Here is a 12,210-nt window from a genome sequence, read left to right as displayed (position 1 = left end):
AGAATTACATCAGCTATGTAACTGGTTTTCGGCCAATAAGCTTTCCTATGATTTCTGTATGGGGTTGAATATCGTACCGCCCGGGCGGCATATCGGTTCTCCCCAGTGCTGCCTCCCGGGCGGCATATCGGAGTTAACGGGTTAAATTATACGTTTCTCCAAAAATCTTATTTATATGTTTTTCAGGTGACATATTATTCATAATAATGACTCCTAGTTCCTTTTCATTTTTTACTTTTTTTATTCCTTCTCCCAACTTATATGATTCTTCTATTCTTTTTTTTTTTTTCCAAATTCCATTATACTACACTTTTTGTTATTGAACTCCATCTCCCACTTCCTACTCCATTCCCATACTTTATTGAGATCATTCTGTAGCGACTCACAATCTTCTTCAGTGTTCACTTTTTTCAACAGTTTTGCATCATCCGCAAAGAAGCTCATATAACTTTCAATTCCTTCATCCATGTCATTAATATATATAGCAAACTTTATTGGGGCCAGAACTGTTCCTTGTGGAATACCACTTATTACCTCATCCCAATTAGTGTGTTTGCCTCGTATCACTACTCTCATTTTTCTTGCAAAATGTCTTCCATCCATTTAAGCAGTTTGCCCTATATTCCCCCTGCAGTTTTTGATTTCTTAAACAACTTCTTATATGGTACTTGGTCAAAAGTTTTTTTTTTTTTTTTTTTTTTTTTTTAGGTCTAGAAATGCACAATCAGCCCATCCATCTCTTTCTTGTATTATATCTATTAGCCTTGAATAGAAACACATTAAGTTTGTGACGCATGATCGTCTTTGAATCCAAATTACCTTGGATTTAGCACATTGTTTTTTTTTTTCTAAATACCTTACCCATCTACTTTTGATCATTCTTTCACACATTTTTGCTATTGTGTTTGTTAGAGAGACTGGTCTATAGTTAGTAGGGTCTTCTTTATTTCCCCCTTTATATATAGGTACTATATTTGCTCTTCTCCAATCTTTTGGAACTTTTCCTTCTTTCAAGGAACTGTTTATTATGCTATGTATTTTGTCTGCCAGTTCATTCCTGCATTCTTTCAAAATCCAGTTTGCTATTTCATCTGGTCCATGCAGATTTCTGACATCAAGATTACTCACGTGTTTCATTATTTCATTCCTTGTTACTTCTATCTCTTTCATATGGGGGGGGGGGACTTTCTCTTCCCATTCGATATCTAGGTTGTATGTTCTCCCATGTAAACACTGATTTAAAATGCTTGTTCATAATTTCCGCCATTTCTATTTTCTCTGTGTATTCAACTCCTCCTTGTCGTAGTTTCTCTGTTTCTTGTTTGTTTTTCAGTTTGTTGTTTACATATCTGTATAATAGTTTTGGTTGATCTTTATATTTTTCTATGACATCTTTTTCATATTTTCTCTTTTCTTCTCTGCACGCTTGTACATATTCATTTCTATAACAAGTACCGGTATATATTTTCAATTTTTCAGGTCTTTTTTATTTTTTCCATTTTGTCCAAGCTTTGTCTCTTTTGTCTTTTAACTCCCTACAGCTTTTGTTGTACCAGCACTTTACATATTCTTTTTCTTGCTTTTGTCTTGGGAGATACTTTTCCACTTTTTTTTTTCTTTTTTTTTATAAATTTTTGTCAAAATATTCCATTTCTCTTCTACTGTTGTTTCCTCTTTGTATATTCTTTCCCATTCTTTTTTAAAGAATTCTCTTATTTTCTTAATTTTTTTTTTCATACATCAATCTTCCTTTTCTATATTGTTCACTTCTTGTCATGTATTTTTCCTCATTCAGCTCCAGTTCAACCAATATGTGGTCACTTTTACTTATTGGTGTCTTATATTTAATCTTTTCCACTATTTCAGGTTCTGATGTGATTATTAGGTCCAGTCTCGATGGTTCTTCATTTCTATACCTAGTGTTCTCTTGAATCCATTGTGTCATTGTATGGTCAATAATCATCTCAAGTAGAACATTTCCCCATGAGTCGTCACCACCCTTTACTGTCATCTCTTCCCAGCAGACTTCTTTGCAATTAAAGTCGCCCATTATAACTATTCTTCCTCCATCTTCCATTATCTTATTTAATGTTATCCTTGTGTCTTCTAACATACTTTTATGTTCTCTCTCTTCCCACGAGGCCGTTTTTGGAGGCACATAATTTATTACAAACTTTCTGCTCTTCCTATCTCTGTCTTCCACTTCCATCATAATCATCTCTACTTTATTCTTTCCATATGTGACATTCCTCACGTTTATATCCTTCTTAGTCAGGAACATAACTCCACCCCCTTGTTTTGTCTCTCTGTTTCTAATCCAATAATTATATGTACCACGTCCTACACTATTGGGTAGTAGTGGACCTTTTAATTTTGTCTCTACAATTCCCATTATGTCCGGTTCTTTTTCCATCAGATAATCATTCAGTTCGTTCAATCCTGTTATTAATCCATCTATGTTTGTGTAAGACACTCTTAAATTTCTGCCACTTCCATTATATTTACTGTTTCCCTTTTGTTTTTCTCTGTTATGGTCCATTTCCTCATTTTTATATTCACTACTCTCCAATAGAATTCCTGTTTTTGTGACTTTGTTCTTCTCTCGTTTTTTCCCCCTTAGTTTCTTGACTTTTCGTTTTTTTTTCTCTTCTCTTCCCTCTTTATTCATTTCTCTTTTTATACATACTTTTTTATATTGTTAAATTTATGCTAGTTTACCTTGTTTTGCTAATATATTCTCTGCTGTCGACCTGAATTTAATCTTAATTCGTCTGGTCTTATCTGTACTATATTTCTCGAGTCTATACATTTCTTCAATTTGTTTCCCTATTTCAGGTTCATCTTCCTGAACTAATTCTAATATATTGTTTACTTTTTCCTCTTTAGTTCTCGTAGTCTTGTTTAAGTTATACTTTTCTTCCATCCCTAATATTATACATTTCTTTTTATCTGCTAAGTCTCTTACTACATCCTCCTTCTCTCTTACTTTAATTTCAGTTTCTTTCATCTGCTGTGTCACTATGTCTTTAAATGCAATTTTATTGTTCTCTTGGACTGTCTTCCAATCCTGTGCTTCTTTTGTTATGGACTCTTTATTATCTCTATTATTCCTCTTAAATTCCTCATTCTCAGCTTTATTTCCTTTAACTGTCTTTTCAATTCTTCTACTTCTTTAGTTAGGCTTTGGTTTTCCTTCTTTGCTCCAATTTATCAACTCGCTGTGCAGTCTCTGTGAGTTGACTTAGCCTACTTTCCCAGTGTTGAGACATTTTCTCTAATCTTTCATCTAGCCTTGCTAATCAGGGGAGGTTGGCAACCCCACTTCATTAAATCCATTGAAATTATTATCTTCACTTTCCATTTTGTTGTTCTTATTCATATTTATAAACTTAATGATTTTAGTGAAATTATTCACTTCTCCCATGTCTGCTGAGGATCTCTTGTTGACATTCTTTTTCCCATCAGGTGGCGCCCATGTGCCTACCTCCTCATTTCCTTCCATTTCCCTCAGTAATCTCTCCCCTTCTCCTTTTCCATCACCTTCCCACTACACCACAAGCTTTCCCCTTCCCTATAAATACAAAAAGATACTTCCTCGTTGAGATCCACGAAAATTTCCCTTCTTCTTCGGGGCTCCAATCTTCGCCGTGAATCGGTCTACACGTGTGTGTGTTGGGGGGGTGGGTGGGGGTGGACAGATGGACATCCTAGAGGTCAAGGGAAACTACCAGGTAAAATTCTTAACTTGTCTAACATCAACATTAAACATTAATAATTAGAAGGATAGAAGCTGTTGATTAAGGAAGTAAAAAAAAAAAAAAAAAAAAAAAAAAAAAAAAAAAAAAAAAATAAAAAAAAGGAGAGGGGTGGTTTAGGAAAAAATAATGCTAACAATCCTCTAAGGATATTTGATTAGGGTACTACAGAACCGAAATAACTACAAAGTTATCACTTGACAAAGTCAATCCGCTGCTCCACGGTACCTGCTGGAATGACTACTGCCACGACTATGTGGTCCTCTGTTGGAACTGGTACACTGCAAGTGCTGGAATGGCACAGTCACAATTATGTGGATTCCCCTCACTATGCTTCCTATACATTTCACAGGGTTTGTCAAAGATAACATTATTGCTACATCCTCAACAGCTACTACTTTTATAAAACAAGTACAAATGGAAATGAACAACTGGGGCAACTACAAACTGGGGTGCAACTAGAAGTAAACTGGCCAAAATGTCCTATGATTCAAACCCAACTGGCTACAACTAAATCTAAACAGCAACCAGGCAAGAGAACGGCTTTAAAAGTCAACAGGGGTTTTCAAAGAGTTGGTGAATATTTGCTAGATGTATGGCTTAGTCACTTTTTGATAAGATAATAAAAAATAAATCCTAATTATCATGCAGTGATAAAAAGGCCTATCAAAATATCGGTAGCAGACGAACTTTTCCTTCACCAACCTTCGGCTGCTCTCGTAAGGCTGTGACGTCAAGCTTGCCATTTACATTCTGATGCATGCCATGTGTGTGCCTTATAAAATACCATGCTGTGCTGCCAATGTGATCAGTGATGTCATATTTTGTGTGTTAGCAAGGTTTTATCATGTATCTAGTTCAAAAACGGTTAATTATGTTGCTGCAAATTGCAACAGTGATTCAATGAAACAAACATCAGTGCTGGAATCATATCATAAAGTTGTGTGCTTATTTACTCCCAAGTCCCAGCACTTTTTTTTCTTTCTTTTTATGAAGCAATGAAAGGAAGGCAAGTACATATGTAACTTAAAACATCTAATGTAATTTCAGTACGGTAATTCAGGCACAAGGGGGCTGAATTCATATTGAGAATGGTAAAATGTATGCATGGTGATTGAAAATTATCATTATTAATTTTCCACTTTCAGACTACTACTTGCTGCCCTTTAGTGAAAATTCATATAGAAAGCAGGAAAAAAGAAAGAAAAAAAAAATGGAGACACACAATGGGGTATATCTTATCCCAGAGCCATAACAGGTGTTGGAGTGGCAAAGGAGAAGGTTGATCTTTACATACGGTGAATGTATGAAGCATTATTGTGCTACATATCACATCCAAACTGTGAAATTGCATAGGACTTCCTACTGTAGCAATGTGATAAATTCATAATACTCACCTAAAAATTTGGTATTCTTCTGATTATATGACAAAACTGAATAAAATGTACAAAACATAATTCTCCATTTTTTATTTACAGAATATGTACAAATTTTACTTGGTGAATTACTGAGGTTACATTCTGAATATCCATCATATTAACTTGCAAGAGATACCAAACTTCAGTCTGCTATGAAAGTTTCTGAACCAGTTTGTTCCAAGTATGAAAATCAAGAGAAGTCTGACATCATCCAGAAAAAAGGTCCAGGTTTAATTTTCAAGACACTGATTTTTTTTCATATACCAAGGACACATAGTACTCCGAATATAATTCCAAGAATCTGAACCAAGGTCATTGCTGAAGGGTATTCAAATCCTGTGTAATGTTCATCTGGTGCAGGACATTTTTTCCTAATTTGGTCTGGCACACACTGGAAGGGGCAGGTGATTTCATTTGCTCAGTCCTTGCCAACACCACTCCACTAAATTATGATAGGCAAGCTACCTGTACAGTACAGCCTGAAAGAAATAAAAGTACCAATTTATGATCATTCACTTTGCTGTACATAAATACATACATACATACATATACCAAAGGTTTTTTCCCCCTACATGGGGGGTAGCCAAAAAGAAAAGGGAATAGAAACCACTCCCACCCATTCCATTTCTTATATATTCCACTCCCCTCCACCCTCCCTCTCATCTTGGCACCTCCTGGATGAACAGGTCATCCATGCATCCTGTCCACTGCCCTGGGTCAGAAGCAGTGTCGCAAGACACAACACATCCAAAGCAAGGCCGCTTCCTAAATTCGGGGACCCCCCTTCTCCGTCCCCCCATGCAGAAAAGGAGAAGACGGGGAGAAATCCCTTTGGGTTGCGTCAAATTTTTTCTCATACATACTTCCTCACCCCCCATCCCCCACCCACTCCCCCTCATGCATCACAGCATCATATATACACAACCCCTCTCCATTCACCCCTATCTTCTGTCCTCTCCCGTCCTTCCTCCACAGACATTCCTTTCTTTTGTAATGCCCCTTTCACTCCATCCATCCATCTGATCCTACGATGCCCCCTCATATTCACTCCTTCCACCTGTGCCTTCCACACTTCTTTTACTAATCTTTCTTCATTCATTCTTTCCATGTGTCCAAACCATCCTAATACTCTTTCATCAACCTTATCTCCCAGCTCCCTTTCCACCCCTGTTCTCCTCCTCACCTCCTCATTTCTCACTCTATCTAGCCTAGTAACCCCTATCATACTTCTCAGACATTTCATCTCCAACACATTCAAACTCCCTCTCTCTTCCTCTCTCATGTTTCATGTTTCTGACCCGTACAGTGCTGTTGGCCCAATCACTCCTTCATATAACCTCCTCTTAGCATCTATTCCCAGATGTCTATTTCTCATTACACTTTTTAATCCACCAAGGCATTTACTCGCTTCTCTCAATCTACATTCTACCTCCACCCCCATTCCTCCCTTTCCTGCCATATTTCCACCCAAGTATCTAAAATTATCCACTTCTTCCAGTCTTTCACCCTTAATACTCACTTCCAGCCTACTGTCACTCTCTCCCCTTGTATATCTCATCACCTTAATTTTGCCCATATTTATCTTCAGCTTCCTTCTTTCACACATCTTCTCAAACTCTGTCACCAACTTTCTCAATCCATCCTCTGATCCTGCTACAAGCACAGTGTCATCACCAAACAACAACTGGCTCACCTCCCACTTTTCTCCATTTTCTTTAATCATCTCCGACCCCTGACCCACTACACTTGCATTCACCTCCCGCACCACCCCATCCATGTAAAGACTGAACAGCTAGGGCTACATAACACATCCCTGACGAAGTCCCACCTTTACCTCAAACCATTCACTCTCTCCATTTCTAATCCTAACACAAGCTCTACTACTCTCGTAAAAACTCTTTGCTGTAAATTCATAAAAATATGTATTTTTACAGTCTACTTAATATATATATATATGTATATATATATATATATATATATATATATATATATATATATATATATATATATATATATATATATATATATATATATATATTCAAATTAAAAAAGCCTGGATTTATATTTACCTAGTTGTATTTTGCAGGAAGGGGAGCTACACTCATGGTGTCCTGCGTTTGTATCTCGCAGTGTCTAGTTTGTTTTTAAACTCATGAATGGTTTTTGTGCAACTTATTTCCTTGTCCAGTTTGTTCCAAGTGTCTACCACTCTATGTGGAAAGCAGTTTTTCTTCAGGTATCTTCTGTAGCTATGTTTTTTGTTTTTTTTTGTTTTTCCATGTCCTCTTGTGCTTCTCTTGTCCCAGTTTAACAAGTCCTCTCTATCAAGTATTTCTGTGCCTTTCATGATTCTGTAGATGGTTAGTAGGTCACCTCTCTCTCTTCTTTGCTCCAGAGTTGGTAAATCTAATTTAGCCAATCTCTCCTCATATGACAAGTTTGTAAGTGCAGGTGTCATTTCTGTTACTGCTCTCTGGATTCTTTCTAATTTCTATTCTTTTTTGGTACTGGGTGACCACAATGTTGCCGAATATTCTAGTCTAGGCCTTATCAGTGTGATCAATATTTTTTCAATAATTTCTTCGTCCAAATATGTAAATGCCACTTTTATTGATCTTAGCAAGTTGTAGGATTCTCCAACAATTTTGTTTATCTGTTTGTCATAAGACAAGTCGTTTGAGATGATTACACCCAGATCTTTTTCGGATCTCTCCTTCTTTACCTCCTTGGTTCCAATTTTATATTGTCCTGATATTCTGTTTTTGCTTTTAGCAAATTCCATTATACTACACTTCTTAATATTGAAGTCCACCTCCCATTTCTATCTCCAGTTCCATACTTAATTCAGGTCTTCCTGCAGTGATTCGCAATCCTCTTCAGTTTTTACTTTCATTAACAGTTTGGCATCGTCAGCAAAGAAACTCATGTAACATTTCCCATCTTCATCCATGTCATTCACATAAATAGCAAAGATTATTGGAGCTAGTACAGATCCTTGCAGTACTCTACTGATCACCTCTTTCCAATATGAATATTTTTCTCTGAGTACTACTCTCATCTCTCTACCAATCAGGAAGTCCTCCATCCATTTTAGTAGGTTCCCTTGTATCACTCCTATATGTTCGAGTTTCTTTAATGATTTTTTGTGTGGTACTTTGTCAAAAGCTTTTTGTAAGTCCAGGAAGGCACAGTCAGCCCATCCATTCCTTTCTTGCACTATGTTTATTAATCTTGTGTAGAAGTGAGGAGGAGAACAGGGGTGAAAAAGGATTTGGGAGATAGGGTTGATGAAAGAATATTAGGATGGTTTGGACACATGGAAAGAATGAGTGAAGAAAGACTAGTAAAAGAGGTATGGAAGGCAGATGTGGAGGGAGTGAACATGAGGGGACGTCCTAGGATGAGGTGGATGGATGGGGTGAAGGGGGCTTTGGGGAAGAGGGGAATGTCTGTTGAGGAAGGAAGGGAGAGGACGGAAGACAGAGGTGAGTGGAGAATGGTTGTATATGGATGATGTTGTGACTGCATGAGGAGGAATGGGCAGGGGGGTGGGGGGTGGGGTAGTATGTGTGAGTAATTTTTGACACAGCCCGAAGGGATTTCTCCCCGTCCTCTCCTTATATGCAAAGGGGGCGGAGAGGGGGGGGTCGCCGATTAAATGAAGCGGCCTTGCTGTGGATGTACTGTGTCTTGCGACACTGCTTCTGACCCAGGGCGGTGGGCAGGGTGCAGGGATGACCCGTCATCCAGGAGGTGCTCAGATGAGAGGAAGGGTGGGAGGGGTGTGGAGTGTATTGAGGGATGAAATGGGTGGGAGTGTTTTTATGCCTTTCCCTTTTTGGCTACCTCCCTTGGAAGGGGGGAAAAAGCCTTGGTATATGTATGGATGTGATGTATGTAGAAACATTAAGTTTGTGGTACATGATCTTCCTTGTCTGAACCCAAATTGTCTTGGGTTTATTGTATTGTTTTCTTCCAGGTGTTTTACCCATCTATTCTTGATTATTTTCTCACAAATTTTGGCTATAGTGCTTGTTAGTGAGACTGGCCTATAGTTAGTTGGTTCTTCCTTGTTTCCTCCTTTATATATTGGTACAATGTTAGCATTTTTCCAGTCTTTAGGTATTTTTCCTTCTTTGAGTGAGCAATTTATCATGTTATGTATTTTGTCTGTTAGTTCTGGGGTATTGGCTGCTTGTTATTGTGGTAAAGTAGCATGCAGTCAATACTTTAGGGTCAATATGGGGCGCCCCTACGAACCAAAGCCACACATCATTTTGTCTATGATAGAGGAAAACTCTGTTCATAGAGAAATGATGACACTTTTATACTACGACTGTCCCTCCGTTATGCTGTCCCCCAACCCCTCGTTGCTGTCCTGTACCATTTCTCTGAGTATTCTTTTTCTGTGGTGGGGGAATTCCCTGTGGTGGGGGAAAAGAATACTGCCACCAAGCATTCCCACTTGGATCGTAAGAGGCGAGAAGAAAGGGACGGGGATTGGGACCAGGCATCCTTCTCCTTGTAGCCCCACAGGGCACATTCCTAAAAGTAAAAGCAAAGGCATAAGAGGATCTGGAAGTTCTCGGACCAGCACCCTAAGGTTTGGGTCTTTTAATGTGCGTGGATATGGTACAGATGAGAGTAAAAGGGAAGAGATAGGTAGTATGTTTGTGAGAAGAAAGATGGATGTGTTGGCTTTGAGTGAAACTAAGCTGAAAGGGAAGGGCGATTGTAAGTTTGGGAGTGTAAGTGGGAGGTTATCAGGAGTGAAGAGAGGGCGAGGGAGGGAAGGGGTGGCTATACTAATAAGTGAAGAGATAGGTAAACGTGTAGTGGAGTGGAAGGAGGTTTCCTCAAGGATAATGTGGATGAAGGTGAAACTGGGAAAGGAGATGTGGGTTTTTGTAAGTGCATATGGGCCTGGCAGTGAGAAGAGTGTAGAAGAAAGGGAGGCCTTTTGGATAGATTTAAATGAGTGCATAGAGGGTTTAGGGAGAAGTGTAAATGTAATAGTACTGGGAGACCTTAATGCTAGGGTAGGAAAGGATCAAATTGATGGAGTGGTTGGGAAATGTGGAGTTCCAGGAAAAAATCGTAGTGGAGAGTTGATGGTGGAAATGTGTCTAGAAAGAGAGTTGATGATAGCAAATACAGTGTTTCGGAAGAAAGTCAAGCATAAGTACACATGGGAGAGGGTGGTGGAGGGAAGGGTGGTAGATACAGCTTTAATGGACTATGTAGTGGTAAATAGGATTATGATAGGAAGAGTTAAGGATATACATGTGCTAAGGGGAGAGGGTGGGGGAATGTCAGATCATTTTTTGGTGGAAGGTAAGTTGAGAGTGGAGGACAGATGGAGAAAGAGGAAAGGGACAAAAGGTAGGGAGGTGCTTAGAGTGAACTCTTTACATGAAAAGGAAAAGGAGAAAGAGTACAAGAAGAAGCTGAAGGAGGAGTGGGAGGGAGTGAAGGATAGAGTAGAGGTAGGTGTGGAGGAGGAATGGGGATGGTTCAAGGAGGGAGTCACAAAGTGTGCAAAGATGGTGTGTGGAACAAGAAGGACAGGAGGAAATAGAAGGAAGGGTAGAGAATGGTGGGATGAAGAAATGAAGAAGGTTGTAGAAGAGAAGAAGCGAGCTTACACAGATTGTTACAAAATAGTACAAGGGAGTCATATGAGACATACAAAGAAAAGAAAAGAGAAGTAAAGAAAAAGGTAAAGGAGGCAAAGAGGAGAGCAGATGTGAAATGGGGTAAGAGTATGACAGAAAATTTTGAAAGTAATAAAAAGATGTTTTGGAAAGAAATTAAGAGAGGAAGAGGAGGCAAATCAAGTAGAGAAGAAAAAGTAAAAGGTGCAGATGGAGAGATGATAATGGAGGAGAAGGCAGTAAGGGGAAAATGGGCAGAATATTTTAGGGAGTTGCTTAATGTGAAGGAGGATAGGGAGGGAAAGATAGCTGCAGTGGGAAATGCTAAGAAAATAAGAGTGATGAGTGAGGAAAATTGAGGAGAAATAAGGAAGGATGAAGTGAAGGCAGCTGTTAAGATGATGAAAGCAGGTAAGGCACCTGGTCTGGATGGATGCCATGCAGAATTACTTAAAAAAGGAGGTATAGTGATGGTGGACTGGTTGGTGAGGTTATTTAATGTTTGCTGGAGAGAAGGTAGAGTGCTGGAGGACTGGAGGAGTCCCTGTATAGTTCCACTTTACAAGAGAAAGGGGGACAAGTGTAAATGCAGTAGTTTCAGAGGGATTGGCTTGTTAAGTGTAGCTGGGAAGGCTTATGGAAGGATCTTGATTGAGAGGATTAGGAGAGGAACAGAGGGAGTAATTGGTGAGGAACAGTGTGGATTTAGTACAGGTAGAGGTTGTGTAGATCAGATCTTTGTGGTAAGACAGATATGTGAGAAAGCTATAGGAAAGGGGATGTTTTTTTGGCTTTTATGGATCTGGAAAAGGCTTACATGGTAGACAGAAAGGCACTGTGGGAGGTTAAGTGGATATACGGGATAGGAGGAAAGCTTTTGGGAGCTGTCAAGAGTTTTTATGAGAGTAGTAGAGCTTGTGTCAGGATTAGAAATGGAGAGAGTGAGTGGTTTGAGGTAAAGGTGGGACTTCGTCAATGATGCGTTATGTCACCCTGGTTGTTCAACTTATACATGGATGGGGTAGTGCGAGAGGTAGATGCAAGGGTAGTGGGTCAGGGATTGGAGATGGTTAAAGAAAATAGAGAAAAGTGGGAGGTGAGCCAGCTGTTGTTTGCGGACGACACTGCGCTTGTGGCAGGATCGGAGGAGGGATTGAGGAAGTTGGTGACAGAGTTTGGGAGAGTGTGTGATAGAAGAAAGCTAAAGATAAATGTGGGTAAAAGTAAGGTGATGAGATGTACAAGGGGTGAAAGTGGCAGTAATCTGGAAGTGAGCATTAAGGGAGTGCAACTGGAGGAAGTGGATAGTTTTAGATACTTGGGTGCAAATGTGGCAGGAAAAGGTGGAGTAAAGGTGGAGGTAGAATGTAGATTGAGAGAAGC

At 39.1% G+C, this 12,210-nt stretch overlaps 1 long non-coding RNA gene across 1 annotated transcript in view; it reads left to right on the top strand.

The window, feature by feature from the left end:
* The window catches only part of LOC143030550 (uncharacterized), a 7,825-nt gene extending 2,613 nt beyond the window's left edge, over window positions 1-5,212 (top strand). Inside the window, exon 2 of the long non-coding RNA XR_012966912.1 lies at window positions 4,904-5,212. This is a non-coding gene — a long non-coding RNA (uncharacterized LOC143030550). The remainder of the gene's footprint in view (window positions 1-4,903) is intronic.
* Window positions 5,213-12,210: the final 6,998 nt, after the last annotated feature.

The sequence above is a fragment of the Oratosquilla oratoria genome, chromosome 12 (assembly GCF_046742065.1).
Source record: "Oratosquilla oratoria isolate Oo_2021 chromosome 12, ASM4674206v1, whole genome shotgun sequence".
In the NCBI taxonomy this organism is placed as follows: domain Eukaryota; kingdom Metazoa; phylum Arthropoda; class Malacostraca; order Stomatopoda; family Squillidae; genus Oratosquilla; species Oratosquilla oratoria.
Note: the sequence above shows the minus strand (reverse complement) of the source record. Positions and strands in the feature narration are given on the sequence as shown.